At 45.8% G+C, this 15,868-nt stretch overlaps 1 protein-coding gene across 1 annotated transcript in view; it reads left to right on the forward strand.

The window, feature by feature from the left end:
- The first annotated feature begins 7,772 nt into the window (after positions 1-7,772).
- Positions 7,773-15,868, forward strand: part of TRPC5 (transient receptor potential cation channel subfamily C member 5) — a 108,469-nt gene continuing 100,373 nt past the window's right edge. The window contains exon 1 of the mRNA XM_020784301.3: positions 7,773-15,451. The gene's annotated coding sequence lies outside the window, so the exon portion shown is untranslated. The remainder of the gene's footprint in view (positions 15,452-15,868) is intronic.

Raw genomic sequence — 15,868 nt, forward strand, 5'->3', positions numbered from 1 at the left:
AGCTCTGATAGTCTTATAAATGTAGCGTTTCCACACCTGGAAAGATTTGTGAGAAAAACCCAGCTCACTACAAGAACGAACACATTTCGAAAGGTTACTAGGGAATATGAGAGAATAAAGTGCCAGGCAATGGGGAAAGTGCAGACAAAAGCCAAATTTGCAAAAAAGAAAATAGGAAATTCGTAAAGAACTACCAGAGTCATTACTCTATTTAATTGCCGTAGGTTCAGCCATTAGGTTTCTGGAATAAAATATCAGCATCAGCTTTGGCCCGATCTAGCATCTTCCACAGAACCAGCCTCATCTAGGCTGATTTGTATGAGGTCCCAATTGAAACAGAAGGAATAGATTCTCCTTTGGGGGAAATGAAGGATGTTTTGGACCACTTTGGTGATTTGTATGTCTGAAATCGCTGGATAAATAGGTCAGTGGTTCAGTTCTCTGTGTGTGGAGCTAGAGGTTGGGAGTTCGATCCCCCCACGGTGCTTCCTGGGAGAAAGAGCTGGCCTGGGTGGCCTTGGGCCAGCTGCACGGTCTCAAGGTTGCCCCTAGAGGAAGGGAAGGGCAAAGCACTTCTGAAGATTCTCTAGCGTACAATCTGCAGCCAAACTTTCAATGCAAGTAGGGGACAACATTTAAAGGCAACCAGGAGGCCCATGACTGGAGCTAGGGGTCTTAAATCTGCCGATTCTGTTTCACGTTTCTAGATTTCATTTCCGTCCATGCCCCAAAAGGAAAAGTTATAGCCATTTTGGTTTTCAGATGCAGGCCATCTGGATTTATATGCCCATCTAGATCTGGGGTACATAAAGCAAACCTGGCAGGAACTGAGCCACCATGGAACAAATCAGGATCCAGCCCCAAAAGCCAACCCTGAACATCACCTTGACTGGAAACAGATTCGTTTAAGTCTCAGCGCGTTGACCCAAACCGTATCATCCTGTTTTTCTTTTTTTGTTCCTTTCAAAATCACAAGGGAGTTTAAAAGTTTGCAGCTGGCGGTTTCAGCGCATCCTTGTTAAGAGCTGCAGCGGGCTCACCCCATGTGACGTGGCTCTGGCTGCTTTAGTCAGGACAACCATATATCCTGTTCCCCCTTCTTGCTTGCCGCAGAGGAGCTGGAGAAAGAGAAGCCCACTGAGAGAGGCTCTGCAGGAGAGTGGAGCACTAGTCCTGCGGTGTCTTTGAAGGGAAGCTCTGCATGGAAGATGATAAGAACAAAGCATGGAAAGTCTCTTCCAGAGGGTTTTTCAAGGTATACAGTACTCAGAAGTGCATTACCCTTCTCTTCCTCTAGAGGCAACCTTGGGACGGTGCAGCTTTCCCAAGGCTACCCAGGCTGGCTCTTCTTCCAGGAGGCACCATGGAGGAATTGAACTCCCAGCCTCCAGCTCTGCAGCCAGATACTTAACTCACTGAGCTATCCTTCTAGAAGGGGTGTTTGTGTCCATGTCATTGTGTGGTGCTTAGCGGATCAGAAGGTTCGGGTGCACCTTGATGAGCTCAGAGAAACAGAAAGGACCAGAAGCATTTCCTTCAATGATGACAAAGGAAGGGAGATGGGACTGAACCCCAAAAGACACCCCAAGCAAAAGAAATACTCAAGTTTCCCCCTGCACATCCCCGTTGCTGTCATTGTTATGTGCCATCACGTCATCTCCGACTTATGGCAATCCCACGAATCTCCAAAATGTCCTGTCATTAACAGTCCTGCTCAGCTCTTGCAAACTCAAGCCTGTGGCTTCCTTTCGAGAGCCTGTCCATCTCATATTGGGTCCTCCTCTTTTCCTGCTGCCTGCCACCTTTCCCAGCATGATTGTCTTTTCCAGAGAATCCCCCCTTTCTCATGATGTGCCAAAGTAAGACGGTCTCAACTTCAAAATTTTTGCCTCCAGAGAACATTCAGGCTTGAGTGGATCTAGGACCCACTTGTCTGTCCAGGGTATCTACAAAGTTCTCCTCCAACACCACATTTCAAAGGCATTGACCTTTCACCTGTCAGCTTTCCTCATTGTCCAGCTTTCACACATGGGGATCGGAAACACAAGACCCCCTAGTTAATTCCATATAATTTCTCAATATAGTTTCCCTGGTACAATTCTCTCAAAATTCAGATATCATCCCAAGGAACAGGGTGACCTGTGTGTGTCTTGATTGCCCTTTGCTCAGATTGGTACAGTCCCACACACATGAATCTCATTGATTTTCTCTTCCACCACAATGCCGGCATAACAGGTTTTGAGTTACTCCCTGTTTCCATAGTGATCCTCTTCAATCAAATAATCTTAATTCCCCAGTAGACACACTGGAAAAATGTGTAATAGTAGCATTCACAAACATTAGTGAGATCAGAACTGGGGAGAGAAGAGAATTAATTTTTTTTTCCCAACTGTAGCTGCCAGAATCCTGCCACCCCTCCCTCCAGCCAGTATGGCCACTTTTTTGTTGACTGTTCATGTTGTTTACCATTGGCCCGTTTATGTCTCATCTCAATTGTGTTTAGATTTGTACCTTCACTTTAATGTGTTGTGCATGCTTTGTTTGGTTGATGTCCAGCGTAAGGACGGTCTTTCGTTGTGGACAGTTTTTTTATCTATGTCACTGCTTCCCAACCTTGGGTCCTCAGATGTTCTTGGATGACAACTCTCAGACATCCTGTTTCAAGGACCTTGTGGCTTTTTCCCTTATTTTTCCTGAGCTAAGTAGGAAGGTCTTGATTCGGAAGTCGAAGATATCTTACAACACAGGTCATTAAAACCCATGCTTTCACATGTCTGGTCTGGAAATTTTGAGTCATCGGGCTAATTTCCGGCCATGATATATTTTTAGTGTTTTTAAGACGGACCAAACCAAACCACCCACTTCTGATACACTCACAGCCTGGAGCTGGTCTGGTTTCTCTGCCCAGTTGTTTCGTCCATTGGCAAAACGAATTAATTTTCATATACCTATGAAAAACGTTCAGGGTGTTTGTGTAAGATGGGGAGGGGAAAGAATTTCTGACAATTACCGAACCCTTATAGTAGCTTAGCATGATGAGGGGTAATTATTGTCAACCCTTCTTTTCTCCAGTTCTCAGCGTGTGGACGGAACATTCAATGGGGTTTTGTTCCTGCCTAAAAGCTCCCTTTATAATTTTAGCATTATGTTGATAAATGCCAGTAATGAAACGGTATGGGCTTTATCGCCGGTGTTAACGCTCAATTTCTGTCTGATGGTTTAATATCAATGTATAATCTCTGCCCATTATTTCAAATGAACATTTCCCAAGGCTTGGCACCGCCAAGCGATTCTTTTTGGGCTGGGGGAAAATCCGACGCTGTTCGGCTTTGTTAGTCGCCTCTCTCGCCTTTTGTCCTGTGCCGCGGAGGGGCCGGCTCTGCCATTTGCCGCTGAGAACGACTAATGGAGTCATTTCCCAGCGGTGGCGTGCGGAAAGCTGACCCCTGAGGCTGCCTCCATTCACAAAGCCGTGAGGTTGACTTATCAAGTGGGCCTTTTGAAAATGCAACACTCCCCTCTCTCCGAAAAGGCAGAAGGAGGTAGATTTTCTCGCCTGATCCAGGGCTGTTGTTTCCTTTCACTCCAGCATGTTACATAAATGTACATGTTGAAAAAGAAAGAAAGGAGAACCGGGTAGCTTTAAAGACAATGGCGTTTGTACTGCACAAAATGCAATAGATGTTGATAAAATTGGATCTTGAGTGATCTCTCTACCAAAGCATTGAAAAGTGACCTGTTTTGGACTACTTTTTTGAAGCTGTTCATGGAATCCCACCGATCATTGTGGCTGCGGGTTGCCGGGCGTCAGAATTTTAACCAAATTCCTTTTCAATTTTCTGCTCTCGGCTTGCCTTCTTCCTTCGTGGGGCAAAGGACGGAAATGGCCGCAAGGGTGCATGAGGTCAACGGAGCGTCACCAAGGCAGCTTCCTTTCTGAACAGGAAGCCAAGGTGGAGCTAGTCCTAAACTAGCAAAGCCTTCTCTACCAAACCTGTTCTGCAGGTGAGCCACATTTTGGAGTCCGCCAGTCTGCCAGATGGAACATCCAGAATGGAGAATTAGAGGGTTTGTAATCCCCTCCAAATCCTATGCCTAATAATAATAGCAATATTTTTTTAAATTCCTGATGAATGTGTTTAATGGCAGCTGTGAAAGCATTGCATTAATCACAATTTTCTATGCATAGAGGTGTATTGATTGGGAAAGCTAGAATGGATGGCTTTCTACCTTCATGCATATATTTAGGATGCAGGGTGCCTTTCTTGTGGATGGGGTGGAGAGAGAGGGCCACCGGCCTTCGACTGCAAAATAATAAATCACGCTATGGGGCGACAGGGTTTAGAATCAAAATCCTGAAGGGTTCCAAGCTCCCTGATCAATGGGCTGGAAGGTGCCATGCACCATGTCGGGAGAAGTAAAAGTGGTCAGAAAGCATTTTAATGAACCCTTAAGAAAGACGACGATATTTACTCTAAACTTAGCTAGCCTTCCGTGTTTGTGGTCAAGTGACTTCGAAGCCCTTTGTACGGCTCAGCCTGAATGGAGATGAGAACCTCCCCAAACTTTGGTATTGTTAAGCCTGGTTGCTATGACATGAAGAAGATGCCACTCCAGCCAGACAAGGGACAGAGTGAGTCCCCTCCGATTTCCAACTCGCCTTTTCTATGAGGACAACTAGGTAGCCAGCCCAGTTTTGGCATTCCCTTTTTCTCCTGTCAGGTGTGCTAAAAAAGAATAAACGTTGATGGCTTAGGCAGCTTCTCCTGACAGAAGAAGAGCAGGAGAGAGAGAGAGAGAGAGCAATGAAGTAAGGCAAGTAAAAGGTGTCCTTAAGTAACTGTCCTTGAAAGACATTCTTATTTAAGGCCACATTATATTTAACACAATTGGTCAGCATGTCAAGATGGGGAGAAGCCAGAAAATATAATTCTGGATCATTGCCGTAAAGCCAGCAGCTGTCATAAACAGAAGGTGGTGTTTAGCTTTCCTTCTGTGGCAACTAGAACATCACTGTCCAGATCTTTATTATTTCTTTATGTGGTTATTTATTTATTTAATTTATATGCCACCCACACCACCCAAAGGTCTCTTTGTGATATCCTGCTATTCCACACTTCCCCCATATAAATTACTGCACATATGAGGTGGAGATGGGGAAACACTGTTGTTGTGACCACTGGTTCTCAACCTTGGCTTACTCAGGAGTTGTGGACTGCGACTCCCAGAAGCCTTCACCACCAACTGTGCTGGCTGGGGTTTCTGGGAGTTGCAGTTCAAAAACATCCGAGTAACAAAGATTGGGAACCTAGGCTCTAGACCAGTGGTTCCCAGCCTTGGGTGACATATCTCCCCCCATCTAGACCAAAGTCTACTCTGCCCCAAGGACATCTTGGGGGCCCAAGGTTGGGAACCAAGACTCTAGACTTTTAACCAGTTGAGAATACTTATGGTGGTGATTGAGGTTCAGGCCAATAGCTGTTCATTTCATGCGGCTTGTCCTTTGTTCTGTAGAAAGGCTGGTGAGAAATTGTCTCTCAAGACCAACAGGTACGAACCGTGTCTCTTCAGAGAATTGCCCGCAGCTGGTTGAAATCTTGAGAATCCTACCAGGGTCAGCTCAGGACATGTTACCGCATGAAGGAAAAGATGATCACCTCCATTCCATGTAGACAAGCTGACTGGATTGCCCGTTGAATCAGATGTCCACACGGGGAAGACAAAAATATCTTCTTTCATGCCCGAGGGCATCATACTGGTTTAGGGGTTAAAGGGCTGGGCAATGTGCTTCCACCCCCCCCCCCCAGCTCTCTCCTCCAAGAGGACACAGATCTGAGGAACCTCTCCCTCCTGTGGTTATGTCTCATTCCCCTTAGCAGAGGCCATAGTAAACCTGTGTCCTTTCTTCCTTCGTGACCTTGGGGGTGGAACAACTGGACACTCATGAAGGATCACCTTTCAGAAAAGGACCCAATGAAATTCCAATGGCTACAAGCTTTTCACTCAACTGAGTCAATCAGAGTCAGATGACTCCAAACCCATATGAGCCTCCCTGGCTTTCAAGATCTTCATGAGAGGGTCTTTCTCTTGGTCCCGCCACCCTTACAAGCTTACCTGGTGAGGACACGAGAAAGGCCTTTTTTTGAAGCTTGCTCCCAGGCTCTGGACCGCCTTCCTCTAAGAAGCTAAACATTGACACCACAAGATTTGCAGAAGGATTGACTTACTATTAAGCAATTGATTCAACGGGTTTCCTCTTAGCTTGGACAAGCAACAGGCATTGAAATGAGAAGGAGACCCAATGAATCGAAAATTAAGTGTTGTTTTCTGCTCACACAAATATGAAGGAAAACGACAATAAAAGTTATAATGCTGGTTAACATTCACACTGTGGTTTAAAAGTGCAACATAATCAAAATGTGTGTGGTTTATCAAATAGGCTGCCTGGAAAATAGAGAGGATTATGCAACTACTCCGCCTGCATATTTTAGCCTTCCATTTGTCTTTATCTCTGCACATTATGCAAATAACCAATTAGATTTCGAATCCCATTCATTCAGATATTTCACACTCTTTTTAAATATTCTGCCCATAGATTTGCTGAGTTGGAGAAGAGAGGCTGTGTCTCTCATCTGTCAGCCATCTTGATCAGTGCCATTTGGAAGCAGATTTGAGAATGGGGAGATTCATTAGCAGAAACCGTTAATAAATAAGAACGGGACAGTGCTTCCTACAGAGAAAGGCTCTTGAAGGGGGAAAAACACACACACCCTGATTGTTAATATTGCATCATGGTGCCAAAAGACTCTAACATTGCTTTATTTCTGTGTTATTTAACACGGCCTGTCCCAATTTGCAAGTATGCTAATGATTACCCTCCAAACTATTCTTCTACATTCATATTCCCTATCCATAACGACCCTAATTACGAATGAGCAGCAATTAAGCTATTACAGCTAATGTAATATAATAGAACTCTGTTGGTGCTATTAAATTAAAGGCTAGGCTGTAAATAATGATAGAGTGATGGAAATGAGGAAAAAATGCTGGCAGGATCCGGCTGTCATTAATGAACTACTCCTGCATTAAGTCGAGACCTTGATGGGGAATTTTCCTTTAAATCAGTGGTTCCCAGCCTTGGGTCCTTAGATGTTCTTTGACTACAGCTCACAGAAGCCTTCACCACTAGCTGTGCTGGCCAGGATTTCTGGGAGTTGCAGTCCAGGAACATCTGCGGAGCCAAAACTGGATGGATGGATAGATACAGTGGTGCTTCACTTGATGAGGATAATTTGTTCCGTTCAAATCGCTGTTAAGCGAAATCCTTGTCAAGTGAAATTAAAAAACCTATTGAAAAGCATTGAAAACCGGTTCAATGCATTCCAATGGGCAAAACACCTGCTCATTTTGCGAAGATCCTCCATTTTCCAGTGCCTGTAAAGTGAGGAATCCATCGTAAAGCACAGTGGGGAGCCATTTTGCACAGTGGGCGGCCATTTTAGAGCTGCCAATCAGCTGTTTTAAAATCGTCATCTAACAAAAAATCGGTTCCCGAAGCAGGGAACCAATCATCATTAAGTGATTTTTCCCCATAGGAACATCATTTTGCGGTTGCAATAGCGATCGCAAAAACTTCATCGTCAAGCAGTTTCGTTGTTTAACGAGGTAATTGTTAAGCGAGGCACCACTGTAGGTAGGTAGGTAGGTAGGTAGGTAGGTAGGTAGGTAGGTAGGTAGGTAGGTAGGTAGGTAGGTAGGTAGGTGGGCGGAAGGAAGGAAGGAAGGAAGGAAGGAAGGAAGGAAGGAAGGAAGGAAGGAAGGAAGGAAGGAAGGAAGGAAGGAAGGAGATACAATAGATTGACAATTTGTCTTTTTCACTTTGACCGCTAAGAGGGACTTGGTAAAATGCCATATTTTGGAAAAAGAAAAGTATGCTAAGCTGCGGTGAAAGGAAAAGCAGAACTATTTTTTGCTGTGATTGCTTTACCCGGAAAGAGCCTCTAGGGGCAGAACCTTTGGACACAGTAAAATCTGGGGACTGAATCCTGCGAAAATAACTCAGACGCAATTAAATCTCCAAGGTCTCATTAGGAAAGGCATTTACGAACAGAAGGGTTTAAGCAGAATTTCAGTGTTCATCTATATGACTTCATAGGGTGGGGTCGAGGGCCTTTTTTCTTTTCCCCCACACTGGGTGAATAAGGGAAATAGGAAAAGGACTGTTTGGGTTCTAGTAACTTGACATTTCAAGCTGTCCAGAATATCATAAGAACAGCAGTAATAATGCACTCATTTGATTTATATCCCACCTTTCCTCGTGAAAGCCCAGGGCAGCTAATAAGCCGTATTGAGAAAGAAAAGAAAAAAAAAAACCACACAGCTTAAATCACTCAACGCAAATATTAGAACTGCAGTTAGCACATATGAAAACTTAGAAACAGGAAAGTAGAAAGCATAGGGGTCTAAAGTTACAAATATCTGCATAAATCAATAGCAGAACAAACAGCCAAACATAGTACCATTATACAGAGCAAGCCAGTAAACCTTAAGGGGATGAAGAATCTCGCAGTCCCACCACCTCCACAGGTGCGCTTGTTAGGGACCTGGGAGAGGGCCTTCTCCTCTGTGGCTCCTCCTTTAGACTCTGGAACTCCCTCCCACTGGAGGCCAGCCTGGCCCCGTCTTTGCTGTCCTTCCAAAAGCAGGCAAAGACCTTTCTCTTCAGGCAACCTTTCCCTTTAGGGTCTGGCTGAGTGAGTGGGATTTTTATTTATTTATTTATTTGATTTATACCCCGCCTATCTGGGCTACCAGATTTAAATGGAATGCTGTGCCGTATCATTTTGAATCTGGGTGTTGGTTTCATTTACCATATTTAGTGTGCTATTTGGTTGATTCTTTTTAAAATGTGTGTATATTTACTGTTTTTAACTCTTACATGCCCTTTTAATGATGCAAGCCACCTTGGGTCCTTTTTAAGGAGAAAGGCGGGGTATGTATGTATGTATGTATGTATGTATGTATGTATGTATGTATGTATGTATGTATGTATGTATGTATGTATGTACGTACGTACGAATGAATGAATGAATAAATGAATAAATGAATAAATGAATGAATGAATGAATGAATGAATGAATAAATAAATAAATAAATAAATAAATAAATAAATAAATAAATAAATAAATAAATAAATAAATAAATAAATAAATAAATGCCACTCCTTAAATATCTCATTTGCCTTGAAAGCCCTATTAGGGTCACTCTAACTTTTAAGTATGAAAGTTGACTGGTTCACAAACTTCAGATTATTTATTCCAAAGTGACAGTCGTATGACAATCAAGCATTTTTTTCTTTTCCCATCCACTCTTCCGATCTCATTAAAATACATGAAATCACTTCCTCGCCATAATGAAGGATGGCTTTTCCCTCCAGTGGGAGAAATGCCATTTCCTATGGCTTGTGTTCTCGACGTAATGGACTTCTCTCTCCACTTCTAAGGTTTGACCTCTTTGCCTGGGTGCTGTACCAATAAAATAGAAGAAAAGAATTAAGAATTCAAGCTGTTGTATTTTTGGTCCCTCGGAAGTTCAGAAGAAGTGTGAATAGAAACTGAAAGGGAAACACACAAAAGCAGTGCCCTTGACCTGTGGAAGGGAAATAAATAAATAAATGATCAGCAACACCCCCATGTTGCAAAACCAGCCGACGTGGGGCCAAAGAGGAAGGATATTAAGCAAAATGACAGCTTGGAAAGAGAGGATAGGTTGGGTGTGTTTCTGTTCCTCCCTTTCAAAAATAAAATGAAAATGCTTTCTTAATGGGAGTTAAGAAAGATGACAGGGAAAAAAAATGATTTGTTGGAAATGTGGTGCTCGAAGAGACAGCTTTGCAAATACCCTGGCAGAAAGACGGAGGATTCGCTCCTGGATCAAATCAAGCCAGAACTCTCTCGGGAGGCAAAAACTGAGGCTGTCCTGCTTTGGGCACACCATTAAAAGACATGATTTCCCCAGGAAAGACAATAACGCTACAAAATGGACTGACTCGCTAAACGAAGCCACAGGCTTGAGTTTGCAAGACCTGAGCTGGCTCGTTGAGGACAGGGCATTTTGGAGATGGCTCATTCGTAGGTCACCCTAAGTCAGAGGCGACGTGGCAGTGCACAACAATTGAAAAATTAGAACTGTTGCAGGATTCAAATGTGATAGGAAACGGAAGAAAACAGGGGGAGAGAACAAAATGAGGGTGGAGAAGAATAAAAGACTGTTTCTTAAGAGAAAGAAGTAAGATTCTTGGGTTGTTTTTTTCCCAATTCCTGCCTGCGGGTTAATTAATGAGTTGGCAAGTTAAAAGGGAGATGGAAATTATTCGTGGCACAGAAGGCTTTTTTTTAAAAAAAAAAAATTATTTATTTATTTAAAATATTTTCATCCTGCCTTTTTCTTTGAAAATGATCCAAGGCAGTGTGCAGCACTGAAATACAATATTTAAAGTTGAAAACCATGTATTCAAAAGCGGCCAACGGCCATAAAAGACAATATTTTGTGCTATTAACCCTGAGTACAAAGAGGCACCGTACATCGTTAAAAGGCAACATTAAAGCTAAGAACAAGATGCACACAAACAGTAAAAAAGAAAGGGGGAGAAAAGAAAATGTCACTCTGAGAAATGGAAATGGAGAAGGTCAATTCGTCTTCAATCTCTTTCCCGTCATCGGAAGAAAGTGTCTAGATTAGGACGGATCAAAGCTTGGGCTCCCACTGTGAGTGTCCACCTCCACCCTGGCTATGTCTCTCTCCCCTGCTCTGCTCGAATATTCCAGTGCCACCATTGGCAATGAGGAAGGGGCAGGTCTCCTCAGAGGCAGCTGTCATTGGGCTCTGCTAACTAATCCCAGAGCAGGGGAAAAAAAGAGGGGACCTCAGCCTGGGAATTCCAGAGATGAACTGGATGGTCTTATCGCAGTTTGCAGATCTGACCTCAGAACGGTTTCCATAATCAGTCGGGTGGCTAAAGTCTCCCGCTCGAGATGAAATGAGGCTCTGAGCTATGGAGTCTCATTTTCGAGATGGGCTGTCGGAGAGGGAGGGGGATTGGGTACCTCTTTCCTTGCATGCCCTGTTCAGATTGGCAGCTGCTCTCCAGGGTCTCAAGAAGGGATCTCATCCCTCACCTGTCAGGACCTCGCTTTAACTGGAGTTGGCAGGCGTTACACCTGGGGCATTTCAAAGTGCAAGGCCAGTTTCGAATCAGTAAGTTATGCACCTTGCTCTGTTCCCTTATAAATCAAATCATGGCGGGGTGTGTGTGTGTGTGTCCACTTTTGCTTCTGGGTATCTTAATCAAAGCTAGGAATATGAATTGTGACTTGGAGTACTAAATGAGAATGAGGTATGGAGACTCCTTACTATTAGATTTTGTTTCTGTCAGTCTCAAAGAGAAATGGAACAATATTTTAAAATTCTGCACAGGTGCTGTTTTCTGGACATGGAGAAACTTAGACATATGATCATGGCTTGTTTCGTGGACCATTAAAAAAAAAAGAGAAGCCCTGAATGGGTTGTTTGAGTCTTTGTGACTCATAAACCTGTCCTTTCATTCTCTCTCTCTCTCTCTCTCTCTCTCTCTCTCTATCTCTCTCTGTGCCTAATGTCATAAGAGGAAAACACACCCATGATATTCTGTGCAAATATGACAACACACACACACACACACAAAGAGGTGCTTCATGTCTTGCACTGCTTGTGTGATTTTATGCTGTGATATGTGCCATTCAATAGGCTGTTTTGCTATGTTGAAACAGTCTGCCTCGACCATGAATGAGACGCATCTGAAATTTTATCGCACATTGGGTAGAGTGGGCGGCATATAAGTTAAATAAATAAATAACTAGGCTCCAGTCTAAAGGTGCCACAGCTTAACTCTTGTGCAATCCAAGCCACTTTGTCGGAGATCAGGACCATGGAAAGCTCATTTAGAAGCAGCGGGCAGAATCAGACAATAAACAACTCTTTATAGCTGCAGAGGTAACATCCAGATAGTGGCTGAACTCTACTAGAACATTGCAATAAGACACTCTGGGTCAACAAAACCTATGGAGGAGTTGACTCGCCAGATCCCCACTGATTCAATGGGCCTACTCTAGCGTGACTTGGTTTTTCCAGTAGTGATGTATGGAAGTGAGAGCTGGACCATAAAGAAGACTGACCACCAAAGAATTGGTGCTTTTGAATTGTGGTGCTGGAGGAGACGCTTGAGAGTCCCCTGGACTGCAAGGAGATCAAACCTATCCATTCTGAAGGAAATCAATCCTGAGTGCTCACTGGAAGGACAGATCCTGAAGCTGAGGCTCCAATACTTTGGCCACCTCATGAGAAGAGAAGACTCCATGGAAAAGACCCTGATGTTAGGAAAGTGTGAAGGCGAGAGGAGAAGGGGACAACAGAGGACGAGATGGCTGGACAGTGTCATTGAAGCGACCAACATGAATTTGACCTAACTCCGGGAGGCAGTGGAAGACGGGAGGGCTGGTGTGCTCTGGTCTATGCGGTCACGAAAAGTCAGACATGACTTAAAACAACAACAACAAAAGTGTGACTTACTTCTAGATTTCAGCCCATGTTTTCCAAGACAGAAATCATGAAAAATCAAACTCAGATTTCCTAGAGAAGCTCCCCAAGTCGAGGGACATAGCTTTTAGTTTCCATTACTGCCATTTTCATATTTTTAAAAGCTCAATTTCTTTTTACCTCAAATATAAAGACCTCTATAAATTTAGATCAGTCCCTGCCAAATAGGAGCAAGAATGAAGCCCCACCCATCCTGAACCACCCCTATCTCCAGGCACCAGGATATTCAGGATCAAAACAAAATTAATTAACTTTCCAGTGAGACTAATTGGCTAAAATAGGGGCCATTCTCAAAAATGAATCATTAAACAGGAAACAGCTCGGACCCAAGGATTAAGGCTTGGGTCCAAACTATCTCAAGGACCGCATCTTCCTTTAACAACCTGCTTTGGTGTTAAGACCACCAGATGTGTTTGGACGGGGACACAGGAGGGAGCCTTCTCTGTGGCTGCTCCCAGACTTTGGAACTCCCTCCCACAAGAAACCAGGCTGGCCCCATCTTTGCTGTCCTTCAGCAAGCAGGCAAAGACTTTTCTCATCAGGCCAGCTTTCCCCGAATAAGTGGGTTTTTTTAAATGGGTAGTTGCACCTCATGACTTGGACCGTGTTTTGGTGCTGCTTTTTATGTGCTATTTTTATTGTGGTGCTTGTTTGATTCTTTTAGTACTTGTATACTTACTGTTGTTAGCTTATCGCAGCTCTCCTCTCTGGGAGCTTGCCAATTAGCTAGCATCACTTGGCAATTGGCTTTCAGGACTCTTCTGAAAGAGCAGAGGACACTCTCCATCACTTTCTCAAATGCAAACGTGCTTTTGTAGCTCTGATGACTCGTTATCAATGTCGCTTGTTAATCCTTACATCGAGGGATCTCTCTTCAAATTCTCATCCTTCACAGCTTGACTTTTCAGCCACCCCTGCTTTGCAGTCACCCTTCTCAAAGGGTGGCCCGGAAGCTCAAATAGGCCAGCGCTCCTGAAGATTCCCTGGAGCAACTTATAAGAAATGTGAAATCTATAAGAAGGCCCTTTGGGCTTCAGGGGGCATTCACTTAACATCTCCCCAGTCTCCTTCCTGGTAGATTCACTTTGGTTTTTAGGAATTGTGCGTCTGGTGTTGGACTGTTCTAATTTGCTGTTTGCATTTATTTTTCCTGGGTTTGGTGAGAGGGGAGAAGATGCATCCCTGGGTGCTGCTTGTTTTCACCGTTTTCCCCATGCTTTTTATTGCAACCTGCTTTGAACTTTTTCTTGTTGTCTTCTAGAAAAGGGAGTAGGTCTCTGGCTGCGGAGCCAAAGGCTGCGAGTTCAATACCCCGCTGTGCTTCCCTGAGAGGGGCTGGACTTGATGATCCAGAGGGTCCCTTCCAGCTCTGCAGTACAAAGGTTGGAAAGTTATTATAGATCATTGTTGTATGGGTGAAGGTTCCCCTTGACATTTAGTCCGGTCGTGTCCGACTCTAGGGCGCGGTGCTCATCCCCGTCTCCAAGCCATAGAGCCAGCATTTTGTCCGAAGACCATTTCCATGGTCACGTGGCCAGCGTGACTAGACACGGAACGCCGTGACCTTCCCACTGAGGTGGTACCTATTTACTCACATTTTAATATGCTTTCCAAGGCTGGGTTGGCAGGAGCTGGGACAAGTAACAGGAGCTCACTCCGTCGCCTGGATTCGATCTTACCATGGCTGGTCTTCTGACCTTGCAGCACAGAGGCTTCTGCGGCTTAACCCGCAGCGCCACCGTCCCACGTCCCACCGTTGTATAGGTCTCGTTATTGAGCCTGTAAGGTGCCTGTGGCGCTTCCTTGTCCCAGAGCAGGCACACCGCCCGTGAGAACGTGGCTTACGCAGACCAAGAGCAGCGAACTGGATGTCCTTTTTCTTTCTGAATGTACTGGGGTTGCATGTCGAGGGAAGCCTTCTGGAAGACGGTGGGAGAGAATCCTTCCCTCCCCTCTCCTCCTCCATCCAGAGTCTGGAAACGTTGCCTTGGCCCCCAGTTCCCTCGGCTGCGTTTTCCACAGCCCCCACCCCACCCCGCCCGAAAAGAAGAAGAAGACGCGAAGGGCCGGATCGCATCTAGGCGGCGGATAGACTGGAGGCGTGGGAGAGAAAAGGGAAGGAGGCGAACGCCAAGCTTAAGGGAGGCCAAGCCGCAGCCGGGAAAGGCTGGTCAGTTTCACCCTAGTCAGTTTCACCCTGGTCAGTTTCAGCCCTGGGACTCTCCCTTCTGCGCTCGAGCAGCCGGGCGGATGATCGCTCGCCTGCAGGCGAGAGGCGAGGTGCGCGCATACGCACAGCCCGTTTCCAGCGTTGCCTCGCCATCCAAAAAACCAGCAGCGGCGGCGGAGGAAGAGGAGGAGGAGGAGGAAGAAGAAGAAGAAGAGGCGAAGGAGGTTGTTGGGATCGAGGCCAATCCAGAGCGCAAAAGGAGGGAAGGCTGCGTGTGCCTTCCCGCCCCCCCCCCCCCATCTCTCTCTCTCTCTTTCTTCTCTTTCTCCACCTTGGCATCCGTTTGGCTTTTGGGAACTAGGATGGAAAACCGAGACGGCGTGACGCCTCCGAGTCGCCCGGGGGGCAAGTTCGGGGCGGCCTGAGAGAGCCCCGATGGCCGGAGCAGCCGCCGGACCGTCCCCCGCCCCACCAGCTCCCGGTTGGCCGCGGGGATCGGATTCTCCTGCTCCTCCTCCTCTTCTTTTTGGTGGCTTTTCTCCCTCTCCTTTCCCCTGCGGAGGAGACCGCGGCGCTCCCCGGCGAGGCAGCGGGGCGATGGGGCTGGCCGTCCGGATCAGGTAGAGCTGGAAGGGGTCGCTCGCTTAGGTGAGTCTGCTGAGCCTCCGTGGCGTGGGGGTGGGGGTGGGGGACGTGTGTGTGCGTGTGTGTGTGTGTGTGTGCGCGTGCAACGCGTTGAACCTCTAGAAGAGAGCTGGCTGGATCGCGAAATCTTTCGGTTCTCGACGATTGCCCTACATGTTTGGGGTCAATTCTATGTTTTAGAGGGCTTAGGTTGAAGCCAGTGGAGAAAAGGCCATACTTCTCTTCCCCTAACCCCCACCCCCGGCTCCCGCATCTCCCCGACCACCCCCGTGTCTCTGAGATCACAAGTGAACCCGTTTCTCCCTCTGGCGCTGCCGGATCCCAGGTTTTCAGGAGGGCCGGGGAGCTGCCTGCGCCACGGAGGGGCTCGGATACGCACGGGCGCCTCTGGATTTGATGGGACCCGAGCCTGACCCGGGA

This window comes from Pogona vitticeps, chromosome 11 (assembly GCF_051106095.1).
Source record: "Pogona vitticeps strain Pit_001003342236 chromosome 11, PviZW2.1, whole genome shotgun sequence".
Classification (NCBI taxonomy): Eukaryota; Metazoa; Chordata; class Lepidosauria; order Squamata; family Agamidae; genus Pogona; species Pogona vitticeps.